This window comes from Prionailurus viverrinus, chromosome A3 (genome assembly GCF_022837055.1).
Source record: "Prionailurus viverrinus isolate Anna chromosome A3, UM_Priviv_1.0, whole genome shotgun sequence".
Lineage (NCBI taxonomy): Eukaryota > Metazoa > Chordata > Mammalia > Carnivora > Felidae > Prionailurus > Prionailurus viverrinus.
The window spans coordinates 131267792-131292978 of NC_062563.1; the positions used below are offsets into that span (position 1 = coordinate 131267792).

Here is a 25187-nt window from a genome sequence, read left to right on the forward strand (position 1 = left end):
AAAATCACTAGAAACCCTGGATAGTCCTGTGTCCTGGGGAAAGAATTTACTAGTATTTTTAAGGCAGCTTGTTTAAGTCTCATTTCTTTTATCTTATCAAAGGTTGAGATTTTTTGAAAATATAATTCAGGTCCTTGAAAGACTGGTCAATTTTGGGGTCACCTTTCCTCTTAAAGTATATCCCTTTGAGGTTATAAACCAAAGCCTGTTTTTTCCTCCCTTTCTTCTTCTTCTTTTTTTTTTAATGTTTATTTATTGTTGAGAGAGAGAGAGAGAGAGAGCATGAATGGGGGAGGGCCATAGAGGGAGGGAGACACAGAATCTGAAGCAGGCTCCAGGCTCTGAGCTGTCAGCACAGAGCCTGACGCGGGACTCGAACTCACAGAGCGTGAGATCATGACCTGAGCTAAAGTCAGAAGAAGCTCAACCGACTGAGCCACCCAGGCACCCCCCTCCCTTTCTTTTTAATGTTTATTTTTTAGAGAGAGAAGGAGAGCATGAGCTGGGGAGGGGCAGAAAGGGGGACAGAGGATCTGAAGTGAAGCAGGCTCTAGACTGACAGCAGAGAGCCCAATGCAGACCTCAAAATCATGACCTCATGCCTCATGCCTTATGACCTCAGCAGAAGTCAGATGCTCCATTTTTGCTATCCTGGTTGACAGCTTTCTCCCTGGGGAAAAGGACATCCAAACAGCTGGATCACCTGTTCTTCTTAGTTCTTTCCTGGGTCCTGGCCTGGCAAACGTTCAATGTCTTGGTAACTTGGTAACTCTCTAATACTTTCAAACAGATTCTTCATCTTCATAGTCTAATTTTTCCATTGTTTTAGTAGATGAATGAAACAAGTAATTCCGCCATTACTAGTAGACTATAGCTGACAGATTGCTCTGAATTTGATGCAAAAAAATTCCAGAACATTCTAATTCAACATAAAATGCTATTATAAACTCTCTGCATCACATACAGCCGTTCTTGCAATACAAGCCCTGGGAACACATTATTTATCGAATATAAAACTATGCCATGTGGCACAAAAGTTGGAAATGACAGAACTTAACTGTCAAGAATCTTCAGCCACATATTGGGAAGGTTTAAAATTAGCATTTATATATAAGTAAATATTAGTATAAGGATAAAAGCAAATATTCGAATTTAAATTACTTTCAGATCCACCCGAGATTGATGGAGTAACTCTCTAAATCCATTCTAGGCACTTTTAATAATATTCATAAAAATTTGTGATGCAGATTTTTTTTCCTACTTTACAATGAAGACATTGATGTGACTTGGAAAGAAAGTTTCTTGCTTAGTATCACACAGGTAGAAGATGTTGGAACACGGATTCGGACACATATTGAAAGTGCGCACTGTATGTTCCTAAAATTCTAGTGTTCCTTCCATTCTCTGCTGCTGCTTCACTGAGCCACAATGCAGTCAGAACAATTACATATTTAATCTCTATTTGGGTTTTTGATGAAGTAACATACCTCTCACTCTACATTATTTAAGACAGAATATAAGTAGGCATGCAGATAAATTATACTTTTTCTTAATTATTCAAAACTTCAAGAATATATTGGTGAACTTAGGTTCTGCCCTTGCTCCTAAGTCATAATGATTTTCTTCTACTTCTATATTTGATTTAGGTTATGTATGAAGTGGCTTCTCTCCTCTATGGCCCCTAATCCAATGAGATTTATGTGGTTTGTGAGTCAACTTCTGTTTTATGTAAATTTATGCTTATATATCAATTTCATTTATTCACTATTATCAGGTCAGAACAATTTTTTCTCTGAATTAGGAAGAGAGACACAGAATTTTCAAAACAGAATCTAAATGTATCCCTAAGAATTTTGATAAATTGAAATTGCCTAAAACTGTCAGTAATTTTGCAAATCAGCCAGGAAGACATCCAAATTCTATTACAAATGCTTTTGTATGTCTATCTATTAAAAGAGGCAGGTGCAAATGATCAGACTACGAATCTATGGATTTAAATTTAGAATCTATTTTTTTAATTATGCCATGACAAGATGGAGAAATTAACAAAGGATATGATAATAATAGCTATTCTTTCTGACTATTAAGTTTTGTTTATTTGCTGGATTTTCTCTCAACACTTAGTTTTAATTCCATGGAATTAAAATATTTTTCGAGTCAGACACACATATCAAATTCCTATATATTTCACAATGATAATCCTTACCCTTTACTGATACTTTAGCATATCTATTATCTTTCCATGTATATGCTTTGTCACCATGGTAATGTTTTATCAGATGTCTCTAAAAAAACATTATCAGTTTCATTTCTTCTGTTTATTACACTATTTTCTTTCTGATTTCTGTGGTAAGGCAATCTTCACACTTACCACTCTTATTATATGTTTTCTATAATTTTAATATTATTTGAAATCTATTTTCAGAGAGCATTTCTCTTTGAAAAGATAAAATAAATGAAACTTATGGGCACCTGGGTGGCTCAGTCAGTTGAGTGTCCGACTTCAGCTCAGGTCATGATTTCCAGGTTTGTGAGTTACAGCCCCACGTCGGTCTCTGTGCTGACAGCTTGGAGCCTGCTTCAGATTCTGTGTCTCCTTCTCTCTGCCCCTTCCTTGCTCACACTCTGTCTCTCTCTCTCTCTCTCAAAAATAAATAAATACTAAAAATATTTATAAAAAATGAAACTAGCCAGAATTCTACCCATTCTTTGATACTCACAAAATTTCCTGACCAATACTTATTTTTCATTCAGGTTTGCCGTCTTTCTTTACCAATCTGAACTATGACACTAATAAACTAATCATTTGGGATGATGAATTTCAGTTTTCTCCTGATTCTGAATACTAATCATTATTTAGGATATTAAATGTTTTACAAATGTTTCAAACTATCTACTTTCTACATTCAACAATCACTGACTACTCAAGATACTTTATTTTAATTTCATTTTAAAAGTTATTCTCTTCCTAAAATATAGCATGTGTGTGTGTGTGTGTATAATTTGACTAAAAATTTATAATTATATGGTTTATCAGTATATGTGTTTATATTGTTCTTACCTATTTTTTTCTTGAGACAACTGGAGTGGAATTTTTTTTGTCTTTTTTTATGTTTAGGTTTTATCTAATTAAGATAAAGAGAAATGCAAAATGAATAATCACTCTTCTCTTTTTTTTCTTCTTCTTAAGTACCTTCCTATTTTGTAAATTAACCTCTCAGCTACTATAAATTACCAAAATACAGCATTACTTATTTTAAGTTCTTCTCTCCATGCCATTTTTCATACAAGGTCTTCTTCTTGGAAAGATCTGTACCCCCCTTTTCAACAAGTTTCTTCCAAAGCCTTCAATACAGTTGTGACAAACATCCTCCGTGAGACCCTCCGGGTGGCTGATCACCATGGTGACTTAACTGGGTCTCCTCTGCTCTCAAAGCATCATTCACCCCACAAAGTAGGCAACCAAAAATGCTTTTTGAATTTTAATTAATGACTCTGTTTTACAGGAATAAATCATATTCACTACATATGACTTGAAGATCTATTATGATCCTGAAATGGCTGGCAGGGAATTAACCATGTATGTTCTTACCAGAATGTTCTGGAACTAAATCCATCTTATCTGGCTTTGGAGCCCAATTGGCTTTGGTGTGTTTAGGGGAAAATCACTTAAACTGTTGTGACTCAAGATCTGTAAGATAAGAATTGTGGCTAGGGGCACATTTGTTTCTTTTTTGTTAAAGGTTAATTTTCCCTTCGGCCCTGTAGTCTCTGAGATCCCTGCCTTCAAGGATCATGAGGTCATGTTTCCAGCCCCACCCCAGCACGTGTCTGACACCTAGCAAGCACTTACCACGTGGGAGAGATGACCGTAAGGTCGATTCTACAATTTTCAGTGCGCACGAGGTTGGAACTAATTCTCAGGGCTGATACTCTCAAGGGAGAATCCCCAGCAAAGATGAAAAGTAATCTTTACACTGAAGGGTGTGTGAGACAGAAAAAAAAATAAATAAAAGGAAGGAGTATCCCAGGGTGTTTCTAGACAAAAAGTGTACCTTCATGATAATTACAGGAAAATGTTTTCTGGATGTCAAGGCATATGCAATATTTATTAATAAAGGTGTTTATGATAAATTTTCCTAAACATTGCAAATCTGTGCAAGACTTACGTTGGCCTCCCCTAACAAACAGAAGTGACTTTAAACTTCTGATCGGCTTGCCTGCTATTCTGGAATTTAAAATAGTTGGAATTTAATTCCATAATATTTTCCTCCCTGTTTCTCCCTCCCTTCCCCAGTCAGTTTGAAGCAAAACAAACAAACAAAAAAACCCACAACCCAAGAAACAAAACAGTGAATCTTTTGATAGGTCCTTGTGCCCTCTAGTGGCCGATCTACTTAGCACGAGTTCTGGCCAGTCAGGCAGGGGTGTCTTTAAATGGCTGACCAGCCCTTTCCTCCTCTCACAGGTGACGCTCTCCTAGGCTCCAAACACACAGTCTGCACTAAAACACTTGAAACAATGGCTGGGTCCTAAGTAGAGAGAGTTGGTAAAACTTTTAAATCTTTTATCTAAACTTGTATCTACACTTAAAAAAAAAAGTATTTTTTTTTCAGAAGCAGTATAAGTGTGTATTCCACAGGAATACAGCATAAATTATATTAAAATGTTTCATTATCCCAGTGACCAGAACAAAAGGGTTCTTCCTTATTACATTTTTATGACATATAGTTCAAATAATATGTATTTAAATGTATTTATTCAGTAGGCTGACTTTTTGTTACTGACTGGGAATATTGATGACTAACTAGGTCTAGCATGGTGTGAAAAACATAAAAGTTAAGAAAATAACTATATTTTGTATAAAATTACATCTACATAATTACTCCTTCACCAAGTATATGTTAACCAACTTAACGACAATATTTTCAATTCAGAAAGGAAGATTCATTTGGAAAATAACCATCAAGTCAATTATTAGATATTTATTCATTCAGCACATAGTTAAATATAATCTGTGTTGTGCCAGATATTAGTATAGGACTGAGAAAAACATGGTGAATTCCTACGTGGAGATAATGTTTCAGGAAATAAACACTAAATAAATAATCATATTATAAATGTCAAAAGATAGCACTGTGAAAATGCTAGAAAATGGAATATGTAATATGAGGATGCTTAATAAGGGAAATTGTATTAGCTGGGAAAATATTGAGAGAATGAAGTCTGGGGTTAAGTCTAAAGGAATAACAAGCATTCTAAGAGCAATGAGTTAAGGGTGAATTTGGGAAAAAGAGAAATATCTTTGGCAAAAGCAGATCTTGAAGGAGGAAGACAACATTGAAAGATTGAAAATAACAGACATAAAGAGGAATCATAGTGTTTAAAAAGGTAAGAAAGCTCAGTAGGCATCATCAGCATCATGGCCATAGAAGGAAAGGAAACTCAGCAAAACTAAAAGGCAACTGACAAAAGGGGAAAAGATATTTGCAAATGACATATCGGATAAAGGGCTAGTATCCAAAGTCTATAAAGAACTCACCAAACTCCACACTGGAAAAACAAATAATCCAGTAAAGAAATGGACAGAAGACATGAATAGACACTTTTCCAAAGCAGACGTCCAGATGGCCAACAGACACATGAAAAGATGCTCAACGTCACTCATCATCAGGAAAATCCAAATCAAAACCACACTGAGATACTACCTTATGCTGGTCAGAGTGGCTAAAATGAACAAATCAGGAGACTATAGGTGCTGGAGAGGATGTGGAGAAATGGGAACCCTCTTGCACTGCTGGTGAGAATGAAAACTGGTATAGCCACTCTGGAAAACAGTGTGGAGGTTCCTCAAAAAGTTAAAATAGAACTACCCTATGACCCAGCAATAGCACTGCTAGGAATTTACCCAAGGATATAGGAGTGCTGATGCATAGGGGCGCATGCACCCTAATGTTTATAGCAGCACTTTCAACAACAGCCAAATTATGGAAAGAGCCTAAATGTCCATCAGCTGACTAATGGATACAGAAGATGTTTATATGTACAATGGAATACTACTTGGCAATGAGAAAGAATGAAATCCTGCCATTTGCAGCAATGTGGATGGAACTGGAGGGTATTATGCTGAGTGAAATAAGTCAGTAGAGAAAGACCGATAACCATATGTTTTCACTCATATGTGGATCTTGAGAAATTTAACCGAAGACCATGGGGGAGGGGAAGGGGAAAAAAAAGTTACAAAGAGGGAGGGAGGCAAACCATAAGAGGCTCTTGGATACTGAGAACAAACTGAGGGTTGATGGGGTGTGGGGGAGAGGGGAAAATGGGTGATGGGCATTGAGCAGGGCACTTGTTGGGATGAGCCCTGGGTGTTGTATGGAAACCAATTTGACAATAAATTATATTAAAAGAAAAGGACATTTAGTATTTATTCTTAGAGATGCCCTTTTTGGAACTTCAATTATACAGTTGTTTCTTTCTGGAATTTTGTAACTTAAAATAACTTTAAAAAGCAGATTAAAAAAAAAAAAAAGAGGCCATTCAAAGCAATGCCCTCTACCCTGACATACATAAACACAAGAGCACATATGCAAAAAGTACACACTTATATATGTTTATTATTTCTAACCAAGTAATGTAAAAGAAAATTGAGTATACAGTTTCTTTGGTATTTATCAATTGATTAAATCAGATACGTTTAGAATAATGTTGCCTGTTCTGTAAAAAATATATCAACATCAAAGATATATTATGTTTCTTCTTTTTTGGCTGCTTCTTTTGGCCCTTTTTGTTTTATTTATTTATTTATTTATTTATTTATTTGTTTATTTGGAAGTTTTCTTATGGTTCCCAGTGATCTTCAGTTCTTAGTGGGCCCACCCTTGTTTATTCCCCTTGCCTTAAAGTTGAACTGGATCCAGTTAGACTTGCTTCTAGAAGATAGAATTTGGCAACAATGACAGAATGCCTCTTCCTGGTTAGGTTACCAAGGATGATGGTTTCATCTTGCAGGCATTCTCTCCCTGGCTCTTCCTAGGTGAGGGCTCTGATGGAGAGGGTGAATGAGAGCAAGAGCTGAGGGCAGCCTCTGGCCAAAGGCCTGTGGGAACTGAGGCCCTCAGGCTGATAGCCTCCACGGAGCCGGGTCCTGCCAACAATGGGTAAGGGTGTTTGGATGCAGATCTTACCCCAGTTGAGCCTAGAGTGACTTTGCCACCCCCCCTCCCCCCATCAATGTCTTAATTAAAACCCTGTGAGTAGGGCAATCATTCATCCTGGTTTGCCTGAGGCTGAGAGGTTTCCTGGGACGTGGGCCTTCTAGTTTTAAAACCTGGCAAAGTCTTGGGCAAACCAGGATGAGTTGGTGAGATAGTAATTGTGAGCTAATAGCTGTGTGTTGTTTCCAGATGCTAAACGTGAGGGTAATTTGGTAGGCAGGGGTAGGAAACTAATACACGTCTATTCAGGATCCACCTCAGGCATAAGGTGTCACAGGAAAACCTCTGATTAGTAAGTATGTGCTTAGAGGTCCTTCAGCAGATCCCCTGCAGTATTCTGTACTTTTGTCTATGACAACATCTGAAACTCTTCATTCTGTTGCACCAGACCAGAAACACTCTGAACGCAGGGACTATGTTTATCTCCAAGGAAATCTTTGCAATATTCAGAGCAGATATCACAGTACTGGAACTGAATGATGTGTGCATATGCCCTGGCTGGCTGACTTAATACTCTTATGTGTACTATAAAAAAAATGTCATTACTTAGGGAGATGATGCTTTATAAATCAAAAATACATTAGCTCAAGTAAATTTTGATCTTTTTGCATTATGACCAGATTTCTTGCATCTTTCCCGTGTTGCGAGAAAGATAAAAACTTACTCCTTTTTCTTTGTTTTGTTTTATTTTTAAGCCAGAGCTATTTTCACAAATCTGACTCCTCATTTTGTGGTTAAGGACACGATTAAGGAATCAAAGGACTTTGATTTTGTGATCAAGGTATTTCAGAATAAATTGACACCTGTGTGGAAGTAACAAGAAACTCATTACCAATAATATAGAAATAACTTCAAACTCTGTCTTCATTTCACTAAGAAGCATGGATATTCATCTTTGTGTAACGATGATTAAAAGAAACAGATATGACAGGGGCACTTGGGTGGCTCAGTTGGTTAAGCGTCTGACTTCAGCCTAGGTCATGATCTCACCATTGCCGAGTTCAAGCTCCGCACGGGGCTCTGCGCTGACAACTCCGAGCCTGGAGCCAGGTTGAGATTCTGTCTCCCTTTCTCCTCTGCCCCTCCCCCACTCACACTCGGTCTGTCTCAGAAATAGACATTAAAAAAAAAAAAAAAGAAACCGATTTGACAAAATGGGAAAGCTTTATAAAGGATCGGTTGTGTCTGTCATTGGTAGACTTGCCTAGAGATCTGAAAATAGGGTTTGTAACAGACAACATTCAATCCTATTAACTTAATTGACGAAAATACCAAGTTATATGATTATTATTCAGTTCAGTCTCTAGGGGCCACATTCCTTTTGTTTAGTTTGAGCTCCGGGCAATCGTGGCTACAAATTGCACCAGTGCCATATTTCTGCAAGCAAAACACATCTTACATTTTTCTTTTGTTTCTTGCAAAGCTGTTTTTATATAATATGAGTCAATTATTATAGTCTTTCCATATGTAGTCTAATGATTGATTGATTTAATTTTTTAATGTTTATTTATTTTGAGAGAGAGAGAGGGAGCACGAGTAGGGAAGCTAGGGGAACAGCAGAAGGAGAGAGAGAATCGCAAGCAGGGCTTCACACTGTCAGCACAAATCCCGACACGGGGCTCGAACTCACGAAGCATGAGATCATGTCCTCAGCCAAAATCAAGAGACGCTTAACTGACTGAGCCAGCCAGGTGCCCCATGATTTCTTTCTTTTTAAGAGTTTAGTTTCTCCAATGCCTGAACAGAGTATCAATGAAGTTTGCTAATAAAAACCCCACCCGACCACAGATTCAACCCCCCACTCCTTTTGTTGGGCTTTATTTGTTGACTTACTGCTTCTTGATCTTCCTTTGGTTCATTGGGAGCTATTTTCTATACTTTTTGGGAGGAGTAGGTAAAGGAAGGAAGATTTTTTTTAATGTTTATTTTTGAGAGAGAGAGCACAAGCAGAGGAGGGGCAGAGAGAGAGAGAGACAGAGACAGAGGATCCCAAGCAGGCTTCAGGCTGACTGCAGTGCCCAATGTGGGGCTCAAACTCATGATCTATGAGATCATGACCTAAGCCAATGTCAGATGCTTAACCAACTTAGCCAGCAGGTGCCGCAGGGAAGATTTTTTTGTTTTTAATTAGTCACAAACAGAATGAAAATAAAGGTTTTATTAAACGGCAGAGTGTCGTGAGTGTTGGAGAGAGATGATATCATACAGGGATGCAGCAAATAGGAAATGCGAAAAAGAAAATTCTTATATTTCAGAAAATTTAAGGGAAGCAGTTACTGCATAAAGTGAGATGTTGGCCTCAAGGCATTTTTATAAATAAATAAGCCAAACATTTGTAGCTTTCTAGAGCATAAAATATAGAGAATATTTAACATTTACTGCTTTACAAGAACCAAATATTGATGTGTTTATTATATCTAATATGAACACTTTAAATGTTCATATTATATTTTCTTTGCAAACTTTCATTGAAAAGGAATTTGGCTAACAGTTTAAGTTCTTTATTAGGTATTTGAGACAAGTTACAAGTGATGTCCTGTGCAAAAAAAAAAAAAAGGAATTTATTTTATAGTTTGTAAAACATTAATATTTCTTGTTCTCACTTTAAAAATTGCACGATGCTTCTGAATCTTCATCTGTTATTCTAGCCTCTTTTACTTTTCTATGGAATTTACAGTCTTTACCTCATAGAACCTATGAAAAATGCTGGGGGATTACTAATAAATAAAGTTTGAAACTTACTCATTTCTGAAAAGGATGTGTGCAATCCTGTTTATGGATTAATTCTCCCTTCAGGGAGAGCTATTTGTTTCCTTGTGTCAAAATGAACTTCATTTTAGAACACTAGTCAGAATGTATGTTTCCTATGGTACATTCTATTAAGTTAGCTGTTAGTCATCAAAGATAGCATGCGAGTTAGAATACATTGTATTTAGAAAGCTAGAGATTTAATCTCTCAGATTATATTATATGTTTCAAGTTTTATGCCCCCCCCCATCATAAAGGAAATGATATCTGGGGTATTTCAATAATACCCAAACTGTGCATTCAATTCATGGCTAATTAGGCAGAACTGGATCTTACCTACTGTTAGCTTCCCTTCTCTATCTTGCATTAATGGAAGTTGTACTAAATAAATACTCTCCAGTTGAACTAATTAAGCCCCCCCAAAAGTATTCTCAAAATCATGAGTTAATGTTATATTTATATTTTTCCTACCATTTCTATAACAATTAAATAATATTCTAAATATTAAAAATAGTTATCAGCCTGAGATCATTGCAAGAGGTCGGATTCATGCTAAGAAAGTCAAGAAATTTGAAATTTGGACACATCGATGATATGTTCACACACTAACATTAGCTCGCGTTGCTAATGAGATGAATATTTTTAGGAAAAGAAAAGAATAATTGTGACAATAGAAAAGCTGCCTCAGGCCACTTTTCTCTACCTATCGATTTTGCTGAATCATCAAGTTTGTTTTACTTCTTGAATTCCACATGAAGTAAGGTGTGTCCTTGGTCCCCTCACAGACTATACAAATTCTGCCCATAGCCCAAGTTCTAGTTTAAAAGCTAGAACTTGCTTCTTAGTTTAAATTGCTTCCCAGAAATTTCTTGGTGGCCGCACTGTCCCAGATGCTTCTGTGACACAGTCCTCTGTTATTAGCTACTATCCGTTTCAGTTACGTATTGACTTACTCATCTGTTAGGAAGGGTAGCGTCCAAATTTTTGTGTGAATAAAATTACCTCGGCAGCTTCTGTACTTGTCTGTCTGCTGGAAAGATGTAATTTAACAGATCGAGGATGATCTACAGAAATCTTCACATCTTAGAGGGCCATGTACCCATTCTGTTCAACTTAACCTACTTGCTCTTATGAAATATTACTTTCTCTATTTCTGCCAAACACACTCTGAGGACTTTATTCTCCTGCACCATGCCAAAAAACTCATGTATTTTCTGTAATTTTTTTCCAACATCTTGTGACACTGCTTGGCATCTTGGAAGACTCAAAAAGTAGTAGGCTATAGTTATCTTATTTCAATCTTCAATTTGTTCACTGTGCAAACTCCTTCCTAAGTGTATCGTAAGCGTTCTGCTTTATGACCATGATCATCTCATTGAATTAAATTTAATTTGATAATTGTGTGGATTTAAATCTTGTAACAAGTCTTTAAATCTTTATTTCCACATGCGTGCATGGTTTTATTTTATTTTTTTTTCATTTGTATGTTGCTTAATAGGATCGTGTTTTCAAGTCTATTTTAGTAAAGTAACGTGTAAAATAAAACTGAGACCTTATGTGTTTGAAATGAAAATAAAAGGCATATAGATCAGAACGGGAGAAATAAGACTGCTTTGTTTATAAGTGACATAATCATACATAGAAATGCTGAAATAATTAAAAAAAAAACCTCTTGTAACTAATAAGCAATTGTAGCAAGGTTTCAGGATACAAGGTTAAGATATAAAATTCAGTCACTTTCCTATATACCAGCAATGAACAGCTGGAATTTGAAGTTAAAAGTACAATACAGTTTATAATAGCACCCCCCCCCCAATGAAATACTTAAGGGTATAAATCTAACAAATATTTATATGAAGAAACTAGAGATATAAATCTAACAAGATTCATATGAAGAAACTAGAAAACTCTGATTAACTCAAAGCACTGAATAAAAAGGTATTCCGAGTCAATAGATACAAAGACTCGGGACGCCTGGATGGCTCAGCCAGTTGAGCATCTGACTCTTGGTTTTGGCTCAGGTCATGGTTTCATGGTTTGTGAGTCCAAACCCCGCCTTGGGCTCTGTGCTGGCAGTGCAGAGCCTGCTTGGGATTCCCTCTTCCTCCTGCTCTCTCTGTCCCTCCCCTACTCTCTCTCTCTCTCTCTCTCTCTCTCTTTCTCTCTCTCTCTCTCTCTCAAATAAAGAAACTTAAAAAAAAATTTTTTTGAAAAAAAAAAAAGACTCAGTATTGTCAAATGTTAGTTTTTTTTCCCCCCAATTTGATCTATACATTCAATGGAATCCCAGTCAAAATCCTAACAATATATATTTTTTTGGATATTGAAAAACTGATTGTAAGTTTAAATGGAGAGGAAAAGCCCAAGACTAGCCAACACAATCTTGAAGGGCATATGAGGGAAATGTCTTCCTTTCTCCCAATTTTGCTGTGAAACTAAAAATTTCCTTTAAAAGTAAAGTCTCAACAAGAAAAAAAATAAGTTTTAGGGGAGCATGGGTGACTCAGTTAAGCCTCCTACTTCAGCTCAGGTCTTGATCTTGTGGTTCATGAGTTCGAGCCCCGCATCAGACTCTGTGCTGACAGCTCAGAGCCTGGAGCCTGTTCTGATTCTGTGTCTCACCTCTTTCTGCCCCTCCCCATGTATGCCTCCCCTCTTAAAAATAAACATTAAATTTTTTTTCTGTTTATTCATTTTTGAAAGACAGAGAGAGACAGAGCACAAGCAGAGGTGGGGTGCCCCTCAAAAATAGACATTAAAAAAAAAGAAGAGTTGTTGCCAAAAGTTCATAGAAATGACATAGTCTAAAGTATGTTCAAATAATTGAATCTTCAATATACACATTTCTCCTGTAGGCATCTGGCAGAAAGAGAAGCACTGAAATTGTCAGAGGATCTACTCACTACATGTAAGTGATAAACTTTTGTGATGAGCTGAGTAAAAAACCAGGGCAAAGTTATTTCAGTGACCTCAGAGATGTTTCCTTCACTTGGGGTCATCACATGTAAAGTTTGCCTTCAGTATAACAATGAGACTCAGAAATTCCCATTCATGCCCAGTTCCTTAATCACTCTGATTCCATTGTAGGCAAGAAAAAAGACAGGAGAGAACAGGTCAACACTGTGGTAATAATACTTTAAAGAATACTTTCCCATAAGAAACAAGAAATTGGGATGGTACATTTCATGGTTCTTTTCTATCTCTGCAGCCAAATGAAGTTATCCAACTAAGTATAGCCTTTCTGTGGAGTCTTCACCCTCAAAGATGTTACGACTCTATTATCTTCTCTCTCTTTCTCAGTATTGGCCTTCCAAATTTGTGATGATGTGTGCATTTCAAAAACGTTTTCCAAACACTGCACTCAGTAATGGACCATTTGTTTAAGAGGGTCAGAGTAGTTCACACTTCATAACGTGTATAAGTGAGTAAGAGTGGGTCAAATATTACCTTACACTTCTATAACCAAACGCAAGTTATTATGGTTATACTTAAAGGGAGGTTATTGTGACCTTGGCCCCCATATCTTAATAAATTATTACCATATTCAACAGTGAAAATTCAAGCATTTGATCAGAGGTCATTCTTGAGTTTTCATTTTCATCTAGGAGCTAATTTGACTTCTAATATGTAGAAATCACTAAGTGCCCAAATCATTCTAATATGTAGAATCTCACTAAGTGCCCAAATTCCTGTGTTATTCTTTAATGCAGAAAAGAACATGATTCTTAAGTTCTTCAGACTTCCAGTTTAGACTTTTACATATATTGATAAGGATTTATAAATACAGGAATGACAAGCTCTGTTAGACATCATACAGCTTATTTTATGAAAGATAACTGTCTTAAAATGAATATATTTTAGTCTGGAAGAACTGAGATTGAAACACTGTCTCTGGAGAGGAAGTAAATTAAGTAGAATATGCATAAATATTAATATGTCCATTTTTAAAATTATTTTTGGCTATCTGGGTTGAAAGAATAGATAGTATGAAATGGAAATAACAGGTTTGGTAATCACCCAAACCTAGGAGCAAACCCAGGCTTGAGCCTTTTCTAGAAACTTTTGGAATCTTAGGTTACGTGAAATTTTTCGAGATTCAATTCCCTAATAAGGAAATAATACCACTGAATTTTTTTTTTTTTTGCTGGGGGGTGGAGAAATGAACAAAATAATAATATATAATGTGTTCAATACGTGTAAAGTTTTCCTTCCCTTAGCTAAAGCCCCTATCATGGATTAGCATCACTGTTCTCCTGAGTCTCTAGTTTAGTGGGCATTATTGGGACTTATGTTGGTTTTATGTAAATAGGCAACACAGTGTGTTGTTAGAAACGTAGGATGTAGATTCAGAGGTCCTGATGTCAAGTTCTGCCTTGAGAACACTTTTGCTGTGTTTGTTGGACACATGACTTAAATAATGCTGGTGATGCTTTCTACTAAATCGTAGGTGTTTGTGAGCTCAAATGTGATAAAAAAGGCAGACACTCTTTGCAAAACACAAAACTTTAGTCACTACGTCTCAGTCTAAGGAGCTGCAAAATATTAGAGATGTATTTCTACGTGAAGGCTAGGCTAAATAACTGAACAATTCTGTTGTTTTTGCTACCTAACAGATAATACCCAACAAGGTTCAGTTGTTACTAATTGGCATTCATAATCTGTGTCCTGATCAAAGAAATTACTGTGATATGTAGATTTATTTATGAATATATGCACATTACATAGATTCACCTGTTTGAAATCAGATTCCTCAGGTTCCATGGTATCCTGGTGTCGAAGTTTGAACTTTGTGAGATGTTTTCAAAATTTATGAATGATTTAGAGCAGTCATTTAACATTTGAAACCTATGAAATGAGAATCTTTTAAAATAATTGTTTAGCTTTTCTAACCAAGCTAAATGGTCATCATAAGATCCTGTGAACTGGGTATCATGCCTTTTTTTTGTTTCCCCACTTTTACATGGAAGCTCTACCCCCAACCTGGGGCTTGAACTCATGACCCCAAGGTCAAGAGCCACATGCTCTGCTGACTGAACCAGCCAGGCACCCCGAGACATCTTCTCTCTGACAGAAGAACCCAAGATGCAGAAAAGTCAAATGAGAAGTTAAAATTTATATGGTCAGTGAGTAGAAGTCTAAGGGTAGAGCCTATGTTGCCTGTTCTTAGATAAAATGAAATGTTCACAATGTGAATATCGTAAATAACACATTCCCCCTACAGCCCCCAAAGCAGGCCTCTGATGAATGTGACTCTGACACCTCACTCTTTGTGCTCAGGATGTGCCTCTGTGTGACCCTGAGTAATCTCAGTAAGTGGATTCTGTTTAAATAGAAGAATATGATGAGATGAAAAGAAGGAAGGTGGGAGAGAAGGTGATTCCAAACGTAGAACAAGAGACATTTCATGAAAAATTGATCACCAACAAAAATGAAAATAGAGGGGCGCCTGGGTGGCTCCGACGGTTAAGCGTCCGACTTCGGCTCAGGTCATGATCTCACAGTTTGTGAGTTCGAGCCCCGCGTCAGGCTCTGTGGTGACAGCTCAGAGCCGGGAGCCTGCTTCACATTCTGTGTCTCCCTCTCTCTGCCCCTTCCCTGCTCATGCTCTGTCTCTCTCTGTCTCAAAAATAAACATTAAAAAAAAAAATAAAAATAGATGCAGCTCTCTGAAACAGGGATGCTCCATTATCTTGTTTTACCAAAGATCGAGTTTAAATGTTGTCTCTAAGGAGACACGTAAGGATTTTTGGTTGCGTGAAAAGCGTAATCTATATTCAGAATATTTATGAAATTAAAAAAAAGATTTGGGGAAAACTTATTTATTTCTTAAGTTTTTTTTAAATTTTATTTTTGTGAGTGGGGGAGGGGCAGGGAAACATTTATTTTTACGGTTTTTTAGTTTTATTTTTGAGAGAGAGTGCGAGTGAGGGGGGGCAGGGAAAGTTTATTAAAAGTCAAAAGTCTGTGTGATATTCTGGGAAAACGGTTTTAAGCGGGAAGTGAAAGAAAAGTTTGACTTCTGTCAATCCTTAATGCATTTTCACAGTCACTTAAAGAGGCAGATTTATGTGTGTGCGTTTCGGTTCTATATATTGGCTAAATGAATATCAACAATTTAAGTTTATAAAAATCCTTAGGACACTTAAGGGTTCACACATCACTTAGCTTAAAAACCAACCACATTTTACTATTCCTTCTCCTTGCTTTTACCCACCCGTGGGTAAACACACGTAGGCACGCCCTGTGGTGGGGTTTGCAGGGGTGAGAGGGTACAAAGGGCACTTACAGCAATGGTTACTCTGGAGAAAGAGCAGGTCAATAGTAAGATGGACTAAAGGACCAAAAACTATCTTGACTGAATGGTAGTGTCCAGAACGGTAATGTTTGCTCTTGTATCAGCCAGGTATTGAAGGTGTTAGGTATTCGTATCTGATTAAGCTTGATAACCATATATTATTATGCCACATTCCATAATGAGAGTAACAACAAGTCATTTGGGCTTATCAACCAAACCTGAGTACTGCCACGCCTTGTTAATATCAAGGGACAATGTAACTTAGGAAAACAAAACCTTAACTGTCAGCATTCATTCTTTTTTGTGGGCACATCGGGGAATGGCGTAATAAGATCCTAGACCCTAGTCAACGTATAGTATTTTCTCTGTTGGGGACTGTGGCAAGAACTGAAAGGGAAATTTTCATTACCTACACAACTATTACTGTCATAAATTACTGCCAAAGGTAGGGGCACCTGGGTGGCCTAGTTGGGTAAGTGCTGGAGTTTTCATTTAGGCTCAGCTCTTGATCTCCTGGTTCATGGGATCGAGCCCTGCATCGGGTTCTGCGCAGACAGCACAGAGTTGCTTGGGATTCTCTCTCTCTCTTCCCCCCACCCCCCACCTCCTGCTTACTCTCTTCCTCAAAATAGATAAATAAACATAAAAAAATAAATTACTGCCAAATCTAAAAAATAGAGAAAACGCTTCCATACGGGCAGAAAGGCACTGGTTGGCCATTTGCGTTTTTGTAGACTTTGAATAGGTGAGAGCCTCACATTAAAAATAATGGAGTTTTGGGGTGCCTGGGTGGCGCAGTCAGTTAAGCGTCCGACTTCAGCCAGGTCACGATCTCCCGGTCTGTGAGTTTGAGCCCCTCGTCGGGCTCTGGGCTGATGGCTCAGAGCCTGGAGCCTGTTTCCGATTCTGTGTCTCCCTCTCTCTCTCTGCCCCTCCCCCATTCATGCTCTGTCTCTCTCTGTCCCAAAAATAAATAAAAAACGTTGAAAAAAAAATTTAATAAAAATAAAAATAATGGAGTTTCTTTCTTTCTTTTTTTAAGAAGAGGGGAATATGAAGAGTTCTATCTTCTATGGCTCTTAATTTTTTTATGTAAGCTACTGTGCTGATACACCTGGGTGACACAAACACATACCCACCAGACTTGCACCTGGTAATTCAGTATTGATCTCATTAACAACAACTGGGTTTTCATGAGCAATTAAAAAAAAAGAATTTCCCTTCTGTTCAACCACGTTTTTACAAAGCACCTTTTCACCATTCTGTTGCCTTTTTAAAATGTCTACGTCAGGGTCTGGAACCTATAGTTGCTGAGAACTACTCCTTATCTGAATCCCATCTGTACCCAGATATTTCCTTCGAAACGGGAAGGGCCCAAAAGTCTGGCTGCAGGACCCCACACTATTGGCTCAAAGAAGCCTGAAGGAGATCTGCTCTGTCACTGCCTCACATGCACTGAGTCTGTCATGAGAGGTCTACTGGTCCAAAGCCTTCCAATTTCTCCTGAGTCTGGTCTGGCAGGTCCCACAGACCAGCGCTCTTGTCTACAAGTGATACTTCCCTCCTCTGTGATTGCCAATGCCAGCCCACAAGTAATTCAAATTAATAGTCTATCATATATTGAATAACTTTTAGAATTATTTCTTCAAATATTTTTTCTGAACTTTTCTTTCCTTCTTTTCCTCTTGGGATAACAATTGTTTATTTTTTTTTATTTTTTGTTTCTCTCTCAAAAATAAATAAACCAAGAAAAAAAAAAAGCCTTGTTCTTCCCTCTACTCTTCTTGGGTCAAGGTTCCCCTGTGCAGGTCTCTTTTTTTTTCTCATACCCTTTGCAAATCCCAGCCTCTTCAGCTCCAATTGGACTGACTTCCAGTCTTCCCATAATTCTAACATTGGGTTCTACTTCCCTGTGTCACAGTAGGTAAGGTGTCCCTGGTCAGATAGCCTGGGCAAAGGTGGGCCTCAATGTGTGTGCTCCCCTTCTCTCGGGGATCAGACTGCTATGCTGTCTGTGAGGTATGAATGACATTGTCTCATGTATATTATAGTTTTTTTTTAAGGAGATCATGACCTGAACCAAAGTCAGATGCTAAACTGAATGAGCCACCCAGGCGTCCCCCCAATATTATAGTTTTTATGGTGGATGGACAAATACTATACTAGTTACTTCGTCAAGATTGCATGCTGAAATTTACCCATTTCCTGTACATTTAAAGACGCTTTATTAATTTCTTCCAGTAGTAACTAAAACTGCCATCCAATTATTATTCTTTCACACATGATTAAATATTTTTCCTTAAAAGCTGCAGTGGTAGTGATAATTCTGGAAAAAGTCTAAGTCATCAATTTCAATTATTTAATATAATAATTATCATAAAATTATGACATTCTTACAGAATACCAGCCATGGCACATAGCACCATATGTGGATTTCTCATTAATCCTTATAGAACTCTTTAAGGTAGATACTCTATTCATTCCAACTGTGAGAGAAACGGAACAGAGTAATCAACTCACTCAGTATGGCCTCATCATTAGCTAGCACCTTCTGAATTCTGGAAAGAAACTCTGGGAGTTTGCCCCCAGAGCCCACACGCTTGACACTTCTATCATGTGAAGAATACTTAAATAACAAATTAAACTGTGAAATGACACATTAGTGATCAGTGCAAAATAAACAATTTTTTAGGGAGAAACCTTTAAAAGTCACAACATGGAAGCATAGCTAATGAACGTTTGTAAGTAAAACAAAAGGGGGAGGGAAAAAAAACATTTTGCAGATATGTCATAGTAAAAAACGTACCAAGGGAAAAATAGGCTTGATAATTAATGTGTCGAGGAGTGGAGTTTCTGACTATAAATAACTCAAAGTTCAAACTAATTTCTTATTCTGTCATTAAAGGAAGAGGCAGGAACCACAAATCCCTAAAACTGGATGCAGGCAGGGAACTTGTTTGAGAATCCCTGCTCGCAGAAGATTTGTAAACCAGCATGAATTTGCAGCACACTTACTTAAGTGATTAAGGGAATTAACTATCACTGCTAGGGATTAAACTAGTTTAGATAAGTCACTGGTTTCTGGCAGGGCTACAGGGGGGAAAGGAGCCATGAATCATGGAGGAGAAGGCAACTGGCTCTGGACCCAGCCTGGCAAGTGGTAAGATCATTGACCTTGGGCAGGTCATTTCTCCCCTTGAGACCCTATCTGCGTTCAGGGACCGTGAATACATAATCTTTAAAGTACTTATTCCCTCTCCCTTCTATCCATACTTTATCAATGAAATAAGCAAAAGATCTTTGAAATTTTTAATCCAAAATAAAACTACCAAGTGAACAATGCTTAATGGAATCCTATTGTATGACAATAGATTTCACTGCAAATAAATACTTAATGATAACCATTCTTGGAATTTAAAACAATCTCACAGATCATCTAGCACAAATTAGTAACTAGTCTATATCACTGTATTCATTCAAATGTGCTTCTATGAGCCCTCCGTCCGTGGAAATTCTTGTAAATAGTTAGCAAACTTGACCATGGGAAATTCATCAGGATAGGAAGTAGGGAATTCCTGAACATCTAGACATCAGTGTGCCCTGCTAACGTGGAAGCTCTGTGATGAGAAGTGAGGAGAACAAAGCGAAACAAAACATCAGTCTACTGGCTAGAAGCTTATTTTGTTTCTTAGAAGCTGTGTGAAGTTAGACATTATTTTAATTTGTTAAGCTGCGATTTCTCAGTCTTTGAAATAAATTAATAATGTCAAATCTGCATAGAAATTAGAGGATTGCTGATGGTGAATATAAAAGATGGAGTAGTTATCATTCATCATCTTTCTTTGGTTTATATAGAAACAAAACTGCTATTTTATCAATTGTATTTTTAACAACCTTTTTGGGAATATCTCTGACATAAAAATAGTATGTATTGAAGCTACACAGCTTGACGTTTTGATAGATGTGTACATTGTGGAAAAAATCACCACAATCAAGCTAAAAAATGTATCCTCGCCTGCACAGGTACAATTTCTGTGTGTGTGTATGTGTGTGTGTGTGTGTGTGTGTGTGTGTGTGTGTGTGTGTAGGCTTGAAGGTCTATCCTCTTTGAAAACTCTCAAGGATGGAAGACGTTGTTAACTATCACCACCATGCTGCACATTGACTCTCCAGAACTCATTCATCTTGCATAACCAAAACAATATGCCCTTTGACCAATATTTCCTCATTTCCCTCCCCCCCCATCCCTGCAACTGCCCTTCTGCTCCCTGCTTCCAGGTAGAAGTGAGGTGATGCAATATTGGTCTTTCTCCTTCTGGCTTATTTCACTTAGCGTAATGCTCTCTACTTTCATCCATGTTGTTGCAAATGGCAGAATTACCTTTTTTTTTTAAGGCTGATTTGTATATATATTTTTTTCAAAATTGGTGCCATCATTATGAGAAACAGTGTGGAGGTTCCTCAAAAAATTAAAAATAGAGCTACCATATTCAAGCAATTCCACTTCTGGGTATATATTCAAAGGCAATGAAATTTGGAAATCATTTATGGTTTTGTTTTAACTTTCTACTCATTCTTTAATTTACAAGAGAAATAATATCTCAAGGCATGAAAGATATGAATATACTTAAGAGAATTCTGGCAATTAAGTAAAAATGTATAAAATAGAGTGTAAACAAAAGCAGATTATCTAAACAAGAATTTGTAAAAGTGTAAAGTTCAGTAAACATATTTAATACAGTTTACTAATTTTCTTGAAAACATATGTAAATTAATTTAGATTAAACACAGTTTAAAGCTTGACTGAGTGATTTGTCACATTATAACCATTCGAATGATTGTGTCATTATTGTTTTTTTTTAATTACTCCTGATACCAGATTTACAATGAAGGAAATATTCTACCTCTTCTCAGCATTTATCCTTTGAATCCTTTATTTAAAGAAAACTCATATTGCTTACTCTCTAACATCTGTGCTAGATATTAGAAAGATATAAAAATCAGTAAAATATGGGTCTTTCTTTGAAGGTACTTATCATGACAAAGTGCGGTCATAATAGAGATAAAAACATCCTGAGGTTGGAGATAATTTTATCTGAGGTATGAAAAGTGATATCCCAGAAGAAATCACATTTTAAATGGACTTTGAAATAGAGAAGTGCTTTGATAAATGGGGGAAATAGAGGAGCAGAGCCACAGATAGGTGAAAAGTGTGGCTTAGTTTGGAAACCCATAGCGTGAAAGAACTAGAGAGTAAAGTGCATAGAAACGTTAGTGGAGATAACGTAGAAGTTGTTGATTGGTGCTAGATCATGGAGGCCTCTGAATGAGATAGTAAGGAGTTTATATTAAGTACGGAGAGCCATTCAGGGCCCCTGACATTTTCTAAGATGGTGAGAGATGTTAACAATTAAATTTCAGAAATACTGCATCCAGTTCGGAAGGGAAAGGTTTGAAGCGGATCAGAAAGGATGGGGATGAGAGTTGAAGAGATTCTAGGGTAGTGGTAGATATAGATATAGGTTTTCCTTAAAAATGCAGTGCAAAAGAGGAGGTGGCATTTCATCACGTCGAGATTCTTCCTGGTGTTCCTGGCACACTGTCCAGATGCCTGGCCATAACTGGGACATGACCAGGCCAGTCATGGTGCCTTAGTTGGCTGTCTCCATGATCGTCCTTTGGTAACTCTGGCTCCCTGTGGTCCCACTCTCTGGTCTCACGTGTCTGCTCCTGGTTCCTGAGACCTTTCTCCTTTCCCCTTTGTCCTTTCAGCTCTCGGTGGAGCCCTAGATCTTTTCCCCCTCTCAAACCCCAGGTTCTTCATCAGTCACAGATGCCCTAATGATTTGAATGGGAAACTGGGAACCAACCAAAAGCTGGTCAAGTGATTTCCAGAGGCTGGTTTCATTTTCAGATGTCTCTCTGTATTCTTGTCACAAAAGTCTCTCCTGACAAACTGTCTACATAGACAACTTCCTTAATGCCAAATTTTTGTTCAAACATTACCTTCTTGAAAAGGCTACATGGACCTGTTTAAATTTCAACAGACCACCTCACACTTAGCTCTGAATCTGCCATAACAGACTCTATTTTTAAAATATAAATCCTGCTGTAAGTATTCATTGCTTTCTAATATACCATGTTAATTTCCATATTAAACTTTTGTCTGTCTCTCCTATAGTCCCAGCAGAACATAAGTAACATAGAGAGAGTCTTTGTTTATTTTCGTTGAACCATCTCTCCTCAGTAAAATTCTTCACAGCTGCCACTCAGCAGGCATTTCTGGTAGACTGGACTGAATTGGGAACATTTCTATGATAGGAGTAGTAAATTACTACTTGGCGCATGTTGTGGGCAGACTAATAGCCCCCCAAAGAGGTCCATGTCCTTACCTTTGGAAGCCAAGCATATTGTGTTTCATGGCAGAGGGAATGAAGGATTCAGGTAGAATTAAAATTGCTGATTGCCTGAGCTTCACAAAGGGAGATTATTCTGAATTATCCGCATGGATCACATGGATCACACATTCCTTAAAAGTAGAAATGGAGGCAGAAGATGTTTCCACATAGAGATAGGACATGAGATTAATTCAATCTGCTGTTGCTGGCTTTAAAAATGGAGGAATACAGCCAGGAGCCAAGGAATGTGAATGGCCTCCAGAAACTGGAAAAAAACAAGGAAAGATATTCTCCCCCTAGAACTCCATCCAGAATGTTAGCCCACCAAGACCTTCACTCTGTGGGAACTGTGTCAGACTTCTGATCTACCGAACTGAAAACTAATAAATGTGTGTTGTTTTAAGCCACCAAACGTGTGGTGATTTGTTACGCCATCAATAGGAACCTAACACAGCACTTTTCATGAGGGAAGGGTTAAAGTAGTCACCGCCCTTTCCGTGAGCTTGTAAATTCCATGGCTGTTAGTTCTTGAAATGTACTCATGTGATTCTACATGTGTATGATTATAATTTCAGAAAACCACTGCTCTGAATGTTTGGAAAATCTTTCCAAATCCTTGGTCACAATCTTTCTGGCATGTCTACTGTTAAATAGAAAACCATAGACTGAAAATAAATTACAGAGCATATTTCCAATCTCAGTGTTTTGCTGTATCCTTACTCTTCTTTCTCTTCAGCTATTTTTACTGCTAGAAACATCTGTGAGAAGAGCTGGATGTGAAATAGTATGGAATACGGTTTGCTGAGAGGTGCTCTGAAAAAAAAAGACCATGTCAATAGTTTTTACTTAAGAAAAAGCGAAAGTAACATTGAAACTGCACAGACTGCATTATAAAAATACTCTTCAAAGTGTATTTTACTTCGAAATAGTTGCTCATTAGGTGGAAAGTGTGGCTATATTATGGAAAGAGTATTAGATTGAAAGTCAGGCTATTTTGTCTCTATTAGTTCTTTATTTTTAGACTGTATGTTCAGTTTCTGTATGTGAATGTGCAAAACTTTAATGTGTAAAGTGTGATGTTTAAATGTGAGGCAAACTATTGTAAGTAATGGAAAAAATGTTAATTGAATAGTCAAGAGACAGGATTTCATTCGTAAAAAGAGCACAAGTTTTAGAATCACAACGAGCTTGGCTTGAATTCTCACTCCGCCATTGCCTCTTGAGGCTTAATCAAGTTCTTTACTCTCTCAGCTCATCTTGCTCCTCATTTGTAATAAGAACAACAATCCCAGTTTTAAGGGCTGTTTTGAGGACTTAATGTAATAATGCTATCGGTTTCCTCATGCAGTCTCTTGCTTTTAATAAAAAAAAAAAAAATAATGTTAACTGAAATAGATCCAAGCAAGTTTCTCTGTATCTGGGGATCTTCTATGAGACTTACCTCTGTCTTCATTTATAAGAAGTGATTCTTGCTCCTTCCGAGAGAACGAAATGAGACAACATGTGGATTTGCCTAATACTGATTTGGTATTCAACAATTATTTACTAAAAAATACAGAGTCCAAAGTCCATACGTTCTGTTTTCTGAGGAGGGCTTGGCACAGGTTAAGAAATGGCAACATCTCAGTCATACGCCCTGATCTTACATAATGCATTTCCATCTTGTGAAGGAAGTATGAGTGTCATGTTGACCTTCAAGATGGAGAATATGGGCACATAACCCCCAGGGAAGGGGGGAATGCAAATTGTGGGAGCCTTTAGAGTTTGAAGCAGCTACCAGTACAGAGGTGTAGCAACAAGGGGAAAGAAGACTCTGGTGTGGACTGTAAAGTAATGGAAGGGAAGTCCAAACTTAAGAAAGAGATGAAGAGAAGAAAGAAAATCACATGTAGGTTATCTAGCTTTAGGGGGGTAAGGTAAGGAGGAGAACGTAACTGCTGTTGATATTCTTGTGTGGACACTGTCTCTCTCTGTAGGGCAAGGAAGTTTACCCTTTATGGTGTCACCAGTGTCTTTGGGGGTTTAATAAAACATGGTGACCTTCCTTTACCAAAATCAAACGAACATTTGCACAGAATTGCATAGCATTTAAGAGTGATCTGAAGTCCAACCATGGATTCTAGGTTAAGATCACCCACTCTGAATATATATTTTTAATCAGGAAATTACTTGATGAACATGAAATCAGAATCCAGTAAATGTTCGGTGACATTCAGATGGGAAACAGAGGTGCAGTATAAGATAGAATACTCTTATTACCCTAAGGCAAACGCGGATAATTTGCTTTTTGAGGTCAGAAGCAAAGGGTAAATATTTACAGCAAGAAGAATTGAGTTACTTGGTTCATTCATCCCACAGTGATCAGTAGCCCATCTGCTATTTCAGGTTCTAGGAAGGTTAATGTGGTAGCAAATTCCTAGATGAATTGGATGGGAAGGAAGCCAGAGGTGGGGAGTATAGACCTAAAGTCATCAGCAAACAGTAAAGAAGGAAGTGAAAGGGTCAGTTGACTTGGAGGTGAAGAAC

General features: G+C 37.5%; 1 long non-coding RNA gene across 1 annotated transcript in view; it reads left to right on the forward strand.

Annotated features, from left to right (window-relative positions):
* Nucleotides 1–7006: 7006 nt before the first annotated feature.
* Nucleotides 7007–25187, forward strand: part of LOC125162444 (uncharacterized) — an 87522-nt gene continuing 69341 nt past the window's right edge. The window contains exons 1-2 of the long non-coding RNA XR_007151039.1: nucleotides 7007–7163; nucleotides 12824–12876. This is a non-coding gene — a long non-coding RNA (uncharacterized LOC125162444). The remainder of the gene's footprint in view (nucleotides 7164–12823; nucleotides 12877–25187) is intronic.